The sequence below is a fragment of the Pongo abelii genome, chromosome 23 (genome assembly GCF_028885655.2).
Source record: "Pongo abelii isolate AG06213 chromosome 23, NHGRI_mPonAbe1-v2.0_pri, whole genome shotgun sequence".
NCBI lineage: Eukaryota > Metazoa > Chordata > Mammalia > Primates > Hominidae > Pongo > Pongo abelii.
Window position 1 is genome coordinate 54,180,947 of NC_085929.1, and position 14,870 is coordinate 54,195,816.

The window sequence follows — 14,870 nt, forward strand, 5'->3', positions numbered from 1 at the left end:
CGCAGGGGCATGGATCTCAGAGTTGGGGTTTGCAGCCCTGGATCCTGGAGCTTGGTCAGCCATGGTGACCTGTGTTATAACTGAAGTGTAGTTTTGGGGGAGTCAGGTCTCTGCAGATGTTGTGGGAGTCATGTCTACACAGATAAACCAGATCCCACAGCCAACCTGGAGTCAGCTTCCCTGAACTGCATGCATTGTACGTGGGAGAAAAGACAGAATCCTGAGCTAGACCAGAGATGAACAAGAGGAGGCAGAAAGACATGGAATTGGCTGCCATGCTTAGGAGGATCCCAACCCTGGAAATGGGAGCAGACACCCAGCCCTGGTGAGTGCCACCCTCTGTGGATGCCCCAATGCTTGGCATTGCCTGCTGGGTGGGAAACCCTGAAAACGCCTCTCGGAGCTCCCCCGTGGCCCCTGGAGGCTGCCCAGGCAGTGAAGTCCCCTTCCCCACGCCAGGCCTGCAGGGAGCTAATTCCTAAAGAGGAGTTGAGGTGCTGTCAATGGAGAGACCAAGCCAAGCAGTGTCCTTTTGACATTCGCAGCCACCCTTGGATCTGGTCCCGTCTCTCCCTCCCCAATCCTACTTTATTGCCTCTCGCAAAATTATTTGCTTTATTCCTCACTAAGAAACAAGGTAGCCAGGCTCCGTCGTAGGCGTGGGGAAGGGGGGCAGTCATCTGGGTATATAAATGGCTTAACGGTGCCTTTCCCACGCCTTCCTAACACGGAATTGAGGCTAATTAAATACCTGTTGTGTTGTGAAACACTCTCAGGATCATTCTGATTTTAAGTATTTATCAGGTCTTTTTAGGCCTCTCTGAGTAGCACTAAAATGAATAAGTTGCCCACGAGAGCACCATTCTGTGAGTTTCTGTGTTATAGCCCAAGACTCCTTGTTAGTGGGCTTTTAAATCGCTCGCTAAGCGCAGCCAGCAGCTGCCTGTCTGGAATCGAAAACCTCAGGAAGGTTGAAGCCCCCGGCTGTGCCATGGTTTCCTGGAACGAGCCGGGCAGTGGGCAGGTGGGGGCAGCCACGGTGCTGGTACCTTTGTTTATGGACTTCTCGGGAGGGTTTGGACCTGCATGCAATGAGGACAGAAAAAAATGCCGCGAATCAGTCTCTTTCATGGCAGAGGCCGTGTACATCAGGCTGGAACACAGATGGAGTGCGGCTAGGCCCCCACTAAGGCTAACATATGGACTTGCTCACTGCCAGCCTCCATTTCCGGGGAATATTTAATCGTTTAGAGGAAGCGTCTCGCGTTAATATGACTCGCCTCCGGAACACCGTTTTGTGGAAACAAAGTGCTACCCCCTTCCCCGGTCTCCGTCTCACCACTGAGATGGCCTAAGAAGAGCCGTCTCCCAGGTGGGCTGTGGGGATGTGACTTGGACAGAGTCACATCTGTCCCCTGTGCGCAGGCCTAGTGTATCGGAGGTCACTCTGCGCGCACTCCCCCAAGCTTCTGAGGGTGGTGGTGGCGATGGGGCCAGAGTGAGGACCCGCAGACCAGCAGTTTGGGATGAGAGGAGGGGACTCGGGGCTGCCATCAGACTGTAGTAGCCTGAGGAGGGGTCCAGGTGGGGCCTGCCCTTGACTTGAGCAATAGTTTCTAAATTGTGATGTGGGGAGCCTCTCAGAGCCCCGTGGAGATGACAGGGAACGGATAGGCATGAGTCTCAGATGCAAACCTCCTTCGCAGCATTGGAGGACAGATGCCGTCTGTTTCGTCCACCATCGTATTTCCAATACAATTGTTCTCCCTTCTCTTTTGTTTTTCTTTCCATGGTTTCAGTTACCCATATTCAACCAAGACCCAAAAATATCAAATGGAAAATTCCAGCAATAAACAATTCATAAGTTTTAAATTGCAGACCATTCTGAATGGCATGCTTAAATTTCATGCTGTCTGCCCCATCCTGCCTGGACGAGACTCCTCCCTTCGTCCAGCATCTCTAGGCTGTGGACGCTCCCACCCTCTCATCACTTGGTAGCCATCTGGGTTATCAGATCCACTCTTGTGGCTTCTGAGTGCTTATGTTCAAGGAACCCTTATTTCACTTAACCATGGCCCCAAAGCACTAGAGTAGTGATACCAACAACTCAGGTACACCAAAGAGGAGCTGTAAAGTGCTTCCTTAAATGAAAAGGTGAAAGCTCTACACTTTATAAGGATATAAAATAATCGTTTGCTGAGGCTGCTAAGAACTAGGGTCAGAGGGAATCTTCTGTTAATGAAATTGTGAAGAAAGGAAAAGAAATTCATGCTACTTTTGCTGTCACACCTCAAAATGCGAAAGTTACAGCCACAGAGCATGATACCGGCTCAGTTAAAATGGGAAAGACAGGAAATCTGTGGGCGGAACACGTGAACAATGTTCCCATGTGTGGCTGTCAGGTGTGGTGCTGTCTGAGATTTCAGGCATCCGCTGGGGGTCTGGGGATGTGTCCCCCATGGATAAGGGGGAGCTATTGTACATGGTGACAGTGTACAATATCACATTGTGGCTGCTGAGTTAAAAAGTTAAAAAATAAAAAGGTTCTATTGTTTAAGGGCTTTTTTTGAAGCACGATGTTCGCAGTAAGCTGATGGTTCCTCCTGGATGGGCCAGGGGACAGTTTCTGAGGAATGGGTATCCGTGGGTTTGTGCTCTGTCATGGGGGGTGGGTGGTCCTGAGAGCAGCTGGAGGCCCTGGGCCCCACCCTTGGAGGCTCCGGCTGAGGTGGCCTAGGGTAGAGTGTGCCTGGAAGCCCATCCTAGTTTGCCTTTTCCCGCTGGGCACCCTTGGATTCCTTCCCAAACAGTCTGTGGCCCTTCATGAGAGGGCGAGGCCAGGCAGGCCCCCTTCTGGATTCAGCGGTGAAACGTCCAGTCATTTGGATGGCCACTGCAAGCTGGTGTTGGCCCCTTCAATGGCTGCTGTGTCCTCACACCAGGAGCCACTCCTTAAAAAATGGCCACTGTAAGGAAGACCACAACTGGTGGCTTCAAGCAACAGGAAGTTATCATCTTAAAGGCCGGAAGTCCAGGCTCCAGGGGCAGGAGGGCTGTGCTCCCTGGGAATCCTGTGTGGAGGAGCCCTCCTGGCAGAGTCTGGCCATCTGCGGCACTCCTGGCTTGGGGCTGCGGGGCTCCAGTCTCTGCCTCCATCCTCATGTGGCTTCTTTTGTGGGCTCTCTCCACATGGCTGTTCTGGCAAAAACATGAGTCATCTTGGATTGGAGTCCACGTACTCCAGGACGACCTCACCTCAACTAATTCCATCCGTAGCGACCCTGCTTCCAAATCAGGCCACAGGCTGAGCCCCTCAACCTGTCTTTTGTGGGGAGACACAATTCATCTTTAGGCTTTATAATATGCATTTTCCTCATAAAACTAATGCATAGTCTAGAGTATTTTTCAAAGATGGAAAAAAGCAAAAATACCCATAACTTCTCCCAGATAATCAATAATAATATTTTTAGACAATATTGAAAAATACTTTATATATACTTCTGTTCCCTTTTACCTTTTTTTCATGCATTGAGAATTTCTCCATGTTGTCAAGTATTCTTCAAAAACAACCTTTTAAAAAAAACCCACAGACACTGTGGAATACTACACAGCCATGAAAAAGAATGGAACCATGACCTTCACAGCAACGTGCATGCAGCTAGAAACTGTTATCCTAAGCAAATTAATGCAGGAACAGAAAACCAAATACCACGTTTTCTCACTTATAAGTGGGAGATAAACATTAGGTACAGATGAACACAAAGATGGGAAAAATAGATACTGGGGACTCCTGGGGGGATGGTAGAAAAAAAAACTACCTATTGGGTACTATGCTCAGTACCTGGGTAACAGATTCACTCATGCTCCAAACCTCAGCATCACACAATATAACTTCATAACAAACCTGTGCATATATTAGAACCTCCAATTCTAAAATAAAAGTTGAAAAAAAGAAGAGAAAAAGAAATTCACAGAGTAAAAGTACAAATCATCAATACACATAAGTAAAAGTGCACAATGTCACTAATAATGGAGAAATATAGATATGAAAATATTTCTGAGTCATTAAACTGGTAAACATTCATTGATACTTTCCTCCGTAATTAAGGATGTGAGTAAATAGCAACTTTTGCATAATGATGATGGAAATATTAATTGGTGAATCCCTTTTGGAGCTCAATTTTTAAATTTTTATCAAAAATATTAAGCATTGGTACTATTCACCTAAGTATTATAATTTTAGGAATTAATCATTAAAGAAGAAATAAAAATCCTTGTTAATGCACCGAAAAGATGAAGAGGTAGGTCTGCCAGGCTCAGCACTGCAGACAATATCACGTGAATTGGATATGAATGTTTCCCAGAGGAAAGCATGTACTCTATGCTTTCCCTCCCTGCTGCTGAGGACCTGAGGTCACGTCCTCTTTGCTGTGCCCCTGACTGCCCGGTGCAGCACCCCCAGCCCGCAGCCCCCACTTCACTTGAGGTTTCTGTGTCTGCCTGTCTCCCTAGACCCTGTTGTTCAGGAGGGAATCAGCAGCCACAGCTCATGGCTCTGAGTTCTGACCATCCAGCCAGGGACCACCTGGGCCAGTGCCCGTGCAGGCTGCAGCAACGACAGACAGAGAGCACGCCGGGCAGCCTGACTTGCTTCTAGGAAGGGGCTGATTGACCACTGTGCTCGGTGGTGTCTCCCCCGCCCTGGAGCTCAGCTGGTCCCTGGGAGGCTCCTGTCTGCCGGCACTGAGCGGGGCCAAGGCACCCTGTTGAGGCAGATGGGCTGGGGGTGTTGATTTGACCTAACAAGCTGCAGGGATTGCCCTGAAACATGGTCTTTTCTTTCTGACATAAACACAATCTGTTTCCCCAGAAGTGCTGCCATAAACAGACACCAGGCATCCCAACCAAGTCCACAACATGCTCCAGATACTGTGCCACTTGAGCTCCTTTCCAAGGATTTTTGGAAACATGGAACAGAGAGGGCCCATCAGGGGACCTTGCACAGCTGTGCACCTGCTGCACAGCTCTGCCCCACACGCACCCCCTTCCCATGTCCCGTGCCAGCATCTGATCCCGCCGGCCCCCTCAGAACCGCAGGTGATGCACACCATTCTGTCCCACACACAACTCAGATTTTGGAGGCCAGGACTCTGCTTCTCTCAGTCTGCGTCTGCCAGGCACAACATCATAAGCCAAGCACCTTCGTGAAGAGACAGAAGTTCAGAGAGGTCAAGTCACTGCCTGAAGATCACACAGATAGAAGGTGGTGGAGAAAGGGTCAACCTAGGAGTTTTTGCTTCCTTGAGTCCTTAGTGTGAATCAAAGAGGTCATCCAGCCCGGGGCTTTTCTCACTGAAGACACTTCCAGATCTTTCTACAAAAAGTGCAGAGGCTGTGTGCACAGTTCTTTGCCTTTTCCCTGTGCGGCAGTATCCATTTTCCTCATTAAGTCTTAGCCTATTAATAACCAGCCATTTGTCTTAATTCGATAAAAAGATGATTGATCATATTTGCAATGGTTTCATCGAACTCCTGAAGGTGATGGATGGGCCCTGCAGTGAGGAAGCCTCTAGAAAAGCCACATCCTTGTGCTCACATCAGAAGCGGCTGTTTCTCTCTCTGTCTCACCAAACACTTGGAGACAGAATTTATTTTTTAAAATATATATTTAGTATCCTCGAGGATCAATGCAGAGAAACACTTTTCCTTGACATACTGGTTCTGAATCTTGCATCTCAGGATTAGAGGCTGAACTGGGGTCGATTTCCATGGAGGGGAACTTTAGTTTACCTTTCATTGCATTTAGTTATGAGCTGCAGAACCACGTGTGTGTGTGTGTGTGTGTGTGTGTGTGTGTGTGTGTGTGTGTGTTCCTGGGAAGAGAGGTGTGGTTGTTTGTGTCTTAGAGATGAGAAAATGAGGCCTCAGCTGGCGATGAGTGGAGCTGGACTCACCTAGAGTCCAAATGCAATGCCCTTCCTGGTCGCTGGTGGAGGAAGTGATCCTACAGGAACCGCTTCCGCAGGGGACACGTCCTGATGCACCTGCGCCCACACCTGCTCACCAGCCCCACAGCCTCCTGAAGGAGGCTGCCCACAAGCCCGTGGCCCACACTCCTGTGCTGACAGGCCCCCACATCGTGGGACCGGGGCTCCTCACCAGGCATCTCCAGGCCTCCTGATTTGACCCAGTCCGGCCCACACAGCCCCCTCTGGCTTCCCACCTTGTGCCTGCACTCTGTTGGACCTATGTACCCCTCCAGAACCCTCCATTCCTGGGGCTCTACTCACGACACTTCACAGCCCCTTCAGGGCATCTGCTATGGGCTGAGTGTGTGTGTCCTGCAGTTTCACATGTTGAGACCTAATCCTTAATGCAATGGTATTAAAAGGTGGGGCCCTCGGGAGGTGATTAGGTCCTGAGGGTGGAACACTGGTGAATGGGGAGAGTGCCCTTTTAAAAGAGTTCTGAGAGAGATCCCTCAGCCCTCTACCAGGTGGGGACACAGCAAAGAGGTGCTGTCTATGGATCAGGAAGTGGCCCTCACCAGACGTTCTGCTGGAGCGTTGCTCTTGGGCTTCTAGCCTCCAGAACTATAGGAAATCAATGGCTGTTGTTTATCGGCCCCTAAGTCTATGGCATTTTGTTATGGGAGCCCCAACAGTCGAAGACAGCCTGAGATGGGCCAGTCATTCCTTCCCCCTTAAAGGTGTAGATCTTGCGTAGAAGTCCCTGGGCTGAGGATTCCAGGACCCACAGTGCCCCAACCTCGGCAAACGGGACACACCCGGCCACCCACCCATCCCTGGCCCTCCCCTTCCCTCTGCCTGCCTCCAGGTCTGGCCAGGGGGTCATGCTGGCTGGCCCACTGTGGTAGCCCCATTCACCATGCCAAAACCAAAATGTTGAGAGGTCAGAAGGGACAGCAGTGAGGCCAACCTGGAGCAGGCTCTGCCTTCCGGGTCTCCTGCGTAGTTTCTCTTGGCCAGGTCCCTCGCCGCGGGAGGACATTACGAACACACCTCCTTTGAAACATCACCTGAAGACTGAATCATTTCGTCCCTTATTTTAGCCAATATCTCAAAACCCCGGAAAAGAGTTCTAATCAATAGGCTGTGAGGATGATGAAAACCTACTACCAGGAAAGAAACACATTATTAGGGAGATCAAAGGATAATAGGGCTCTAAGGAGAGGAGGTGGGAGGTGTCCGGGCCTCACTGGGTGGATGTGGGTGAGTGAGCCCTGTTCTTTTCTTCCTTTGAGAGGATCACATGTTTAAGTGGACTGTCTTTTATGTACATTTTCTTCCATTTATGCCTCTGGAGATGAAATCAAGAATTTTCATTAGATTATGTATATGCAAGTCTGTAGAACCCATAAGCATAAGAACATCGGAGTGGATTTTTTTGTTTGCTTGTTTTGTTTTTTGCCTTTTGGCTCACAGATGTGTGAGGACGTCTGCCTGCCTTCCAGAGCTCTGCATGTGAGGACACAGGGACAGACCCAGCTGTTCTGCATGGCTGCACCCTCACGGCGTCCACCCCACATCCTCCAGAGTGTGGAGGGAACAGGGTGGGCCAGCAGCAACCTCGTACTCAGAGCGTGCTGTGCCAGGGTCTTCCTCCTGGCTCTCCCATGCAGCTTCATCCCACAGCCTCAAAACTAGGGATTCTCAAAAGCCCCCCGCAGGATCTAGAGATAAGCAAGCTTGGGTCTTCCTTGTTCCCAAAGGAGGGGTGCAGAATTCACGTGAGAACTGGGCTTCTCAGCCCATCAGCTTGAGCTCCTGGTAGAAGATTTCAGACTCCAGATCACCAAATTCTAGGAGGGGTTGGGGTGGGAATATCGATTAATGGAGGACAGGAAGAGGAAGGAGGCCTCATCCCCTCTGAGAGATTGGACAGGGTTTGCAAGAGAAGAGGATGCTTTCTAGAACATTGAACAGGGAAACAGAGTTCTGGAGGGAGGAATGAATTTTCAGGTTCACCACCTGGGCCATGGCTGGACTGATGCTTAGAGAAGCCACATTTGACAAAGAAAAATACAGGATATCAGCTAAATTTGAATTTCAGATAAAAAGCAACTTTTTTTTTTTTAGTATATCTCAAATATTGTTAGAGGCACACTGGTAGTAAAAAACTACTTGTTACCAGTTGTGGTGGCTCATGCCTGTAATCCCAGCACTTTGGGAGGCTGAGGTGGGTGGATCACCTGAGGTCAAGAGTTCAAGACAAGCCTGACCAACATGGTGAAACCCCGTCTCTATTAAAAATACAAAAATTAGCCGGGCATGGTGGCGCATGCCTGTAATCCCAGCTACTCAGGAGGCTGAGGCAGGAGAATCGCTTGAACCTGGGAGGTGGAGGTTGCAGTAAGTCAAGTTCACACCACTGCACTCCAGCCTGGGCGACAGAACGAGACTCCATTTAAAAAAAAAAAAAAAAACAAACCCAAAAACATAACTACTTGTTATTTATCTGAAATTCAGATTTAACCACACATCTTGCATTTTATTTGGCAGCCCCACCTGTGGCTGCTACTCCCAGCTCTTCATCTCACCGGTCATTCATTTATTCACAAATGAACTCATTTGCTTACAAAAGTTCTATAATTTGCTAGGCACAGGGCCAGATTGGGGAGGAAGGCGGGGTCCCTGTCCCTGCTTATGGTCTGCTGTTGATGGTCCATTAGAGCATTTGTCTCTCACTGTGCGTTACACATCAGGATCACCTGGAGGTCTTGTGCCGTTGGCAGGACAATGGGCTTCCAAAAATGTCCAAGTCCTAATCCCTGGATTCTGTGAACACGTGACCTTACATAGCAAAGGGGATTTGCAGATGTGATTCAGTCAAGGACTTTGAGATGGGAAGATTTCCCAGGTGCACCCACCCTAATCACATGGGTCCTTATGTGGGTCAGAGGATAATGTGACAATGGAAGGTCAGAAGACGTAAGGCTGCTGGCTTTGAAGGTGGACGAAGGACCGTGGGCCAAGGAAGTTAAAAAAACACGAGGAAACGACTTCTCCCTTGCAGCATCCAGCAAGGAACGCAGCCTCCCAACACCTTGGTCTTAGCCCAGTGGGATCTCAGCCTATAGAACTGTAAGGTGATGAGTGCGTGTGCTCTGCAGTCACTGAGTTTTTGGTCATCTGCTCCAGCAGCTGCAGAAAATGCAGCCTGTTAAAGTAGATTCCTGGGCCCCAGCACCTGACTTCTGAATTCTATAGACCGCAGAGGGGCCTGAGAATCTGCATTTCTAGCACACTACAAGGTGAGGCTGATGCTGCTGGCCTGGGACTCCCCTTTGAGAACCTCAACCTAGAGCAAAGGTGGTAGAAAGGGGCAGCTATGCTCCGTTGTGCAGGGGACGGAGGGGATGACGATCCTGTTCTTGGCTGACAGGGGCCCTTCTAATGGTGGGGTTGGGATCCAGGGTCCCTGGCGTGCATGATATGGAAGGGCTGCTGCAGGGCCCAGGCTGGGACACTCAGTCCCTCCAGGTACCAGAGGGCCTTGTAGGGACCATCTCGTTTTCCAGCCTCATTTGCAGACATGGCCCCTGAGTCCAGAGAGTGGGAGGGACTTATCCGGGGCCCCCTGGACAGGCGGTGCCAGCGTCTGCACCAGGGCCTGAGTGATTTCATTCCAGGGACTTTTTCTAGCCACCGGCAACAGAGAATGGAGGTCCAGGTATGCAGGGAGAGAGAGCACAGGGAGCCTGAGTTCTGAGGACCCTACAGCTTGCCATGTCTCGGCCGCATCACAGGCAGAAAGCGCACGGTGGGTGGAGGGAAGGCTCTCATTGTGCCTCAGGATCCCTGGCAGCTCTGGCACGGTCACCCGTAACTGGGACACAGCTCAGCCTCCAGTCCCAGCCCTGCCTGGCGTGTAATGATGGTCGAGAGCAAGCAGAGAAGTGGCAGCAATTTGTAAATAATTATGCCCCGTGAGAAGCCCAGGCTCCCAGAGGGAGTGAGCTGCCCAAGGCCAGGCAGTGGCAGGTGGTGAAGCTGGGGGCGTCACTTGGGCCACCTGTCCCACATGTGGCCTTCCCGCCCATCCCAGCAGCCCTCGGACGGTGACAGGGAGGACAGGCTTGGCTGCAGCTGCACACATTTCATTCTTGTCTTCTGCCGATCTCATTCCCTCCCCTGCTGGGCGCTCCTGGCAGTGAATTTATATATAACACGGTGCCCGCCCCTCCCAGCCCATTCCAGGAGAAGCCTCTTTGAAGGCAAAATAGATTCCAGAATGATTGTTCACTAAGAGACATTCATCAGTGAGATGTCCTCCATAAAACTGGAATATCAGGAAATCGCACGCACGTGGGCCAGGAGCTGGGCAGCGGCTATATTTCAGCGCAGAACATGGGCCACGCAGAATACAAGCGACTGTTTTTGATAAATTAGACCCCAGTTTACACTGTTACTTGCTTGTTGGAGAGAGTGAAATGGCCATTCAATCGACATCCTGGCTCCCAGGAAGGCAGGGACAGCGGCCTTATCCCCAATCAGTCACCGGCACAGCCGCGGGCCGGCTCTCGGAAGGGCCTGGGCCCACTCCTGGCGCCCCAGGGAGAGCTGGGCTCGAAACAGTGCGTCAAGGTGACAAACGGTGCCTGGGAAGTTTCCAATCACGGGAACGGGGCCCATGTACCAGAGCCCATCCCTAGCCTACCTCCTCGGCCCTTGGCCTTCCTTGGAGGATCTCCTGGCCGGGGAGAAGGGCCGCTGGCTGGTGCAGGCAGCCGAGACATGCCTGTCCTCTAGGAGGAGGCAGCCACGTCCATCAGGCCCTGGGCCTTGCTTGAGCGCTCATGAGGGCTGTGATGGGAGACGGGGTGGATAAGGAGGGTGGCTGTAATCCGCGCCTCCTGAGCTCTTCAGGCGACGTGCTTTGTTTCCTACAAGCCTGAGATCTCCCTTAACCACCTTGCAGAAAATGAAACAGCATCTGCAGGCTCATCACCTGCCTGAGGCTATATCTGGGTCTGGAGGCAACGCTGGGATCCAAACCCAGGTGTCCTTCTTGAATTAGCAGCCAAACCCCTAAATGGCCCGGCCTCGGCTGACCCGCACTTCAGTTATGATATAAGTCATGAAGGTGGTCGCAGAACTGGATCTAGATCTAACGACAGCAGGTTCAACAGCCCATATTTGTGAACACTTCCTGGTGGGACAGTCTCTGCTGAGCACTTGGCTGCATTCACCCCACTCAGTCCTGTCGAGACAGGGACTCCTGTTAGGCTGGAGAAGCAACCAGGCTCGGCGCAGTCGATGAACTCGCCCTGGCCAGGGGTAAGCGGGCAGCAGAGTCGGGCTGGCGACCAGGTCTGATGATAGAAATGTCTCTGCATTTGGCCACTGCACCTTCTGCTGCCTGTAGCCCCAGACTCCCGGGTGGGCACGACTGAGCCCCTCTGCCAGGGAGAGATTTCCATCTGCAGTGGTGGGAAGGGCTGTGAGGACCCCAGTGCACCCACCCAGAGCTCCCGAGGGCGCAGACATGGCACCCGTGCCAAGGGTTGCTCCTTAACAAGGTGACTCCAGACACGAAGTCGGTACCTGGTGAGCTGCTCTCACCTCTGATTTTGAACATGCTTTATAAACATCAATTAAGTATTGATTGATAAATGAATGCATTAAGATCCTGAGAAATGACTCCAGGCACAGAAGTAATGACTTGTTACTGTGAAAAATACGGCTTGGAGGCACAGTGATTTCTCACCCATCGATGGTCCCCGGTTCTGTACTTGCTCTGGGCAGGAAATAAAAACAGGCAGGAGCAGGATTGGCTGAGACCTGCAGAGATGGGATTTTGAGTTCTGAAGAGCAATTGGACCTGTGGAGTAGAGGAGAGTAGCCTCCAGCTGCCGACCAGCCACTGATCAGACGCTGCACTGAGGCAGAACGGCCTCTGCCCTCCGCACCTCTTGCCTCTCTGCCCACTGCTGCTTTGCTGGTGACCCCTCTTCTGCCAGCCTGGCAACTCCTTTCTGCCAGCCTGTCTCCATACCCGCCATCTCCCTGTCCCGTCTTTGCCCTGCGTCCCTGCAGCGATCCGTGATGGGGAGGGTCCAGCCTGGCCACCCTGCCCTCTGCCCTCCATGCTCCCACCCACCAGACCACCATCTTCCTGGAGTCCACGTCTTGCTCCCTGTGGTCCCCTGGGCATTTCCACCCAGCGTTCATGCCAGGCTCGCCCCACCTCCCTGTCCTGTCTCAGGTGAGAGCCTGGGAGCTACTGGTGGCTGTTGATGTCTGCCTGCCCGTCCCTCCCTCCCTCCTCCCGTGGTCAGGGACCCCTCAAGTGCATATTAGTTCAACACCATGCCCCTCGAGGGGTGCTGTGTCATGCACTCCACAGGCAGTGGCAAGGGGGTGGGGGTGCACGGTGAGGGACCCAAGCTCTCCCGGTGGCAAATGACCTAATCACAGGAACCTGTGGGAGCCTGTGGGCGAAGCAGCCACAGATGTGATCAGAGCGACTGCAGTGGGGCAGCCTCCAAATAAGGACTCACAGATGTGATCAGAGTGACTTGGGGGTGAAGTGCCCGAATAAGGACTCCACTCCCCACGGAGTCCCCGCAGGGCACACAGGCGGTCTGGCTGAGCTCCCAGGAGGGGAAGAGGCCCTGCTTACACTGGCCGTGGCCTCCCTCCCTCCTGCCTTGCCAGCCCCTCGCCGGCCTGGGGTCCCTGCACATGTCTGCCCGCACAGCCCTGTCCCCTCTGAACTCCCTTTTTCTTCCTTTCTGTTGACTCAGCGCTCCCTTCCCCCTGGGCCGTGCAAGGACCCTGGGCTCTGTCCTCTCACGTTCTACCAGTCTGTCTCTAGCTCCCGTGGTGATGTCTTCGTTGGGTGGAAGCCAGCCTTCTGGGGGGAACCTAGGTCCTTGCTGCCCCAGTGTCTGGTTACCCTTTGCTGGATACATCCACCCACGTTTTCCCAGGACAGCCTTCCCCCGACTCCGGGTCCCTGAAGCTGGGGAAAACACCTTTCCTGGCAGGTGAGGCCTGAGTGATTTAGACCTGAGCAGCTCTGAGCATTGCACTCCTCCAGCCACACAGAGATGGACATGAGGACTGGGTACACAGAGGGGACACACGGAAATGTTGGCCAGGACCCTGGCTTTCCCTCTGAACTTGTTACTGAGAGGACAGAAGGTCCCTGGCTCCTGTTACCATCTCGTCAGTAGAGGGCACCCAGACACCCTACACTGGAAGCTGGAAAGACAGCGTGTGTGCCTCTATCAAGCCATACCTGAAGCCTGGTCTGCACTTGGACTTTTACTTCTGTGGGATGACAAAGGCCCTTTGCCTCAGTGAGTTCTCAATTGCATCTGTACGAGTATCAGTTAGTATAGGCCACCTAAACCGCAGACTTGCAGGCTGGCAAGGAGCCTTACCTCCTCCACCTGCCTTCCAGAAGTACCTCCCCAGCTGAGGCACAGCTTCAGGGAATGGCCAGTGGGGATAGACCATGGGTCAGGACTGCCTTGGGTCAGGACCCGGGATCTTGCTGCAGCTCCGCTGACCTGTAGAGAAACGCCTGGCCTGTGCAGGCTCCCAGCAACCATGCTGCAGAAGTGGGGCTGGCCCATCTCGAAGGCCCCCTTCTGCTGTGGCATTTCCTGGTGCTGAAGGAATGAGTGTCAGCCGGTGCTCTCTGTCTGGTCTGAAAGGTTGATATGAATTGTGCACTTGATTTTGGCAGTTGACTGTGCTGATTCTCCAGCCCTAATTATAATGAGCATGAGCATGAATGTCTTGAAATATAGACGCATACGAGCTGCCAAATACGGTGAGTCATCATATTCCCAACTTTCAGGCAAGCTTAGGTGCCAGGGTAAGCGACCTATACATCAAAGAGATGAAGTCCTGGTTTCTGCGGGCGGGGGCGGGGAGAGCGCTGGGGAGCTGCTGGCTCTGGGGCGGGAGCGCATATTCCTTTCTGTCAGATCAGAGGATGCCTGAGAGGTGACAGAGATGGGGCTTGTTAGTCCTGTGAAATTCGAGATAGGCCTGACAAATCATCTTAATAAAAAGTTCTCTGAAGAGAGTAATTGGGGGAGTTAGGTGGAGTCCTGGCAGCTCCCACAGGTTGGCAGGTGCCGAGCGACAGGCGAGCCTACCACCCCACGGGGAGTGCAGGCACATGTGCATGAGCGTGAACACGTGTGTAAATGTGTGTGTAGTGTGTGCATGTGAGTGTGCGTGTTGTGAGGATGTGTGTGTGTGAAGGGTGTGTGTATGTGAACGTGTGTGTGTTAGTGTGTGCATGTGAGCTTGTGTGTTGGGGTGTGTGTGGAGGGTGTATGTGTGTGTGTTAGTGTAAGCATGCATGTTGTGGGGGTGTGTGTGGGTGGAGGGTGTACAAGCCTGCATGAGTGTGTGTGTATGTGAACATGTGTTTGTGCATGTGTGTATTGTGGGGATGTATGAGTGTGTGTGGAGGGTGTATAAGTGTGCATGAGTGTGTATGTGAACGTGTGTGTTAGTGTGTGCATGTGAGTGTGTGTTGTGGGGGTGTGTGAGAGTTGTGTTGAGGGTGTATAAGCATGCATGAGTGTGTGTATGCGAACGTGTGTGTTAGTGTGTGCATGTGAGCGTGTGTGGAGGGTGTGTAAGTGTGCATGAGTGTGTATGCGAATATGTGTGTTAGTGTGTGCATGTGTGTTGGGGTGTGTGTGGAGGGTGTGTGTATGTGAACGTGTGTGTAGTGTGTATGTGAGCGTGCGTGTTGTGTGTGTGTGTGGAGGGTGTATAAGTGTGCATGTGTGTGTATGCGAACGTGTGAGTTAGTGCGTGTGAGCGTGTGTGTTGTGGGTGTGTGAGTGTGTGTGGAGGGTGTGTGTATGTGAACAT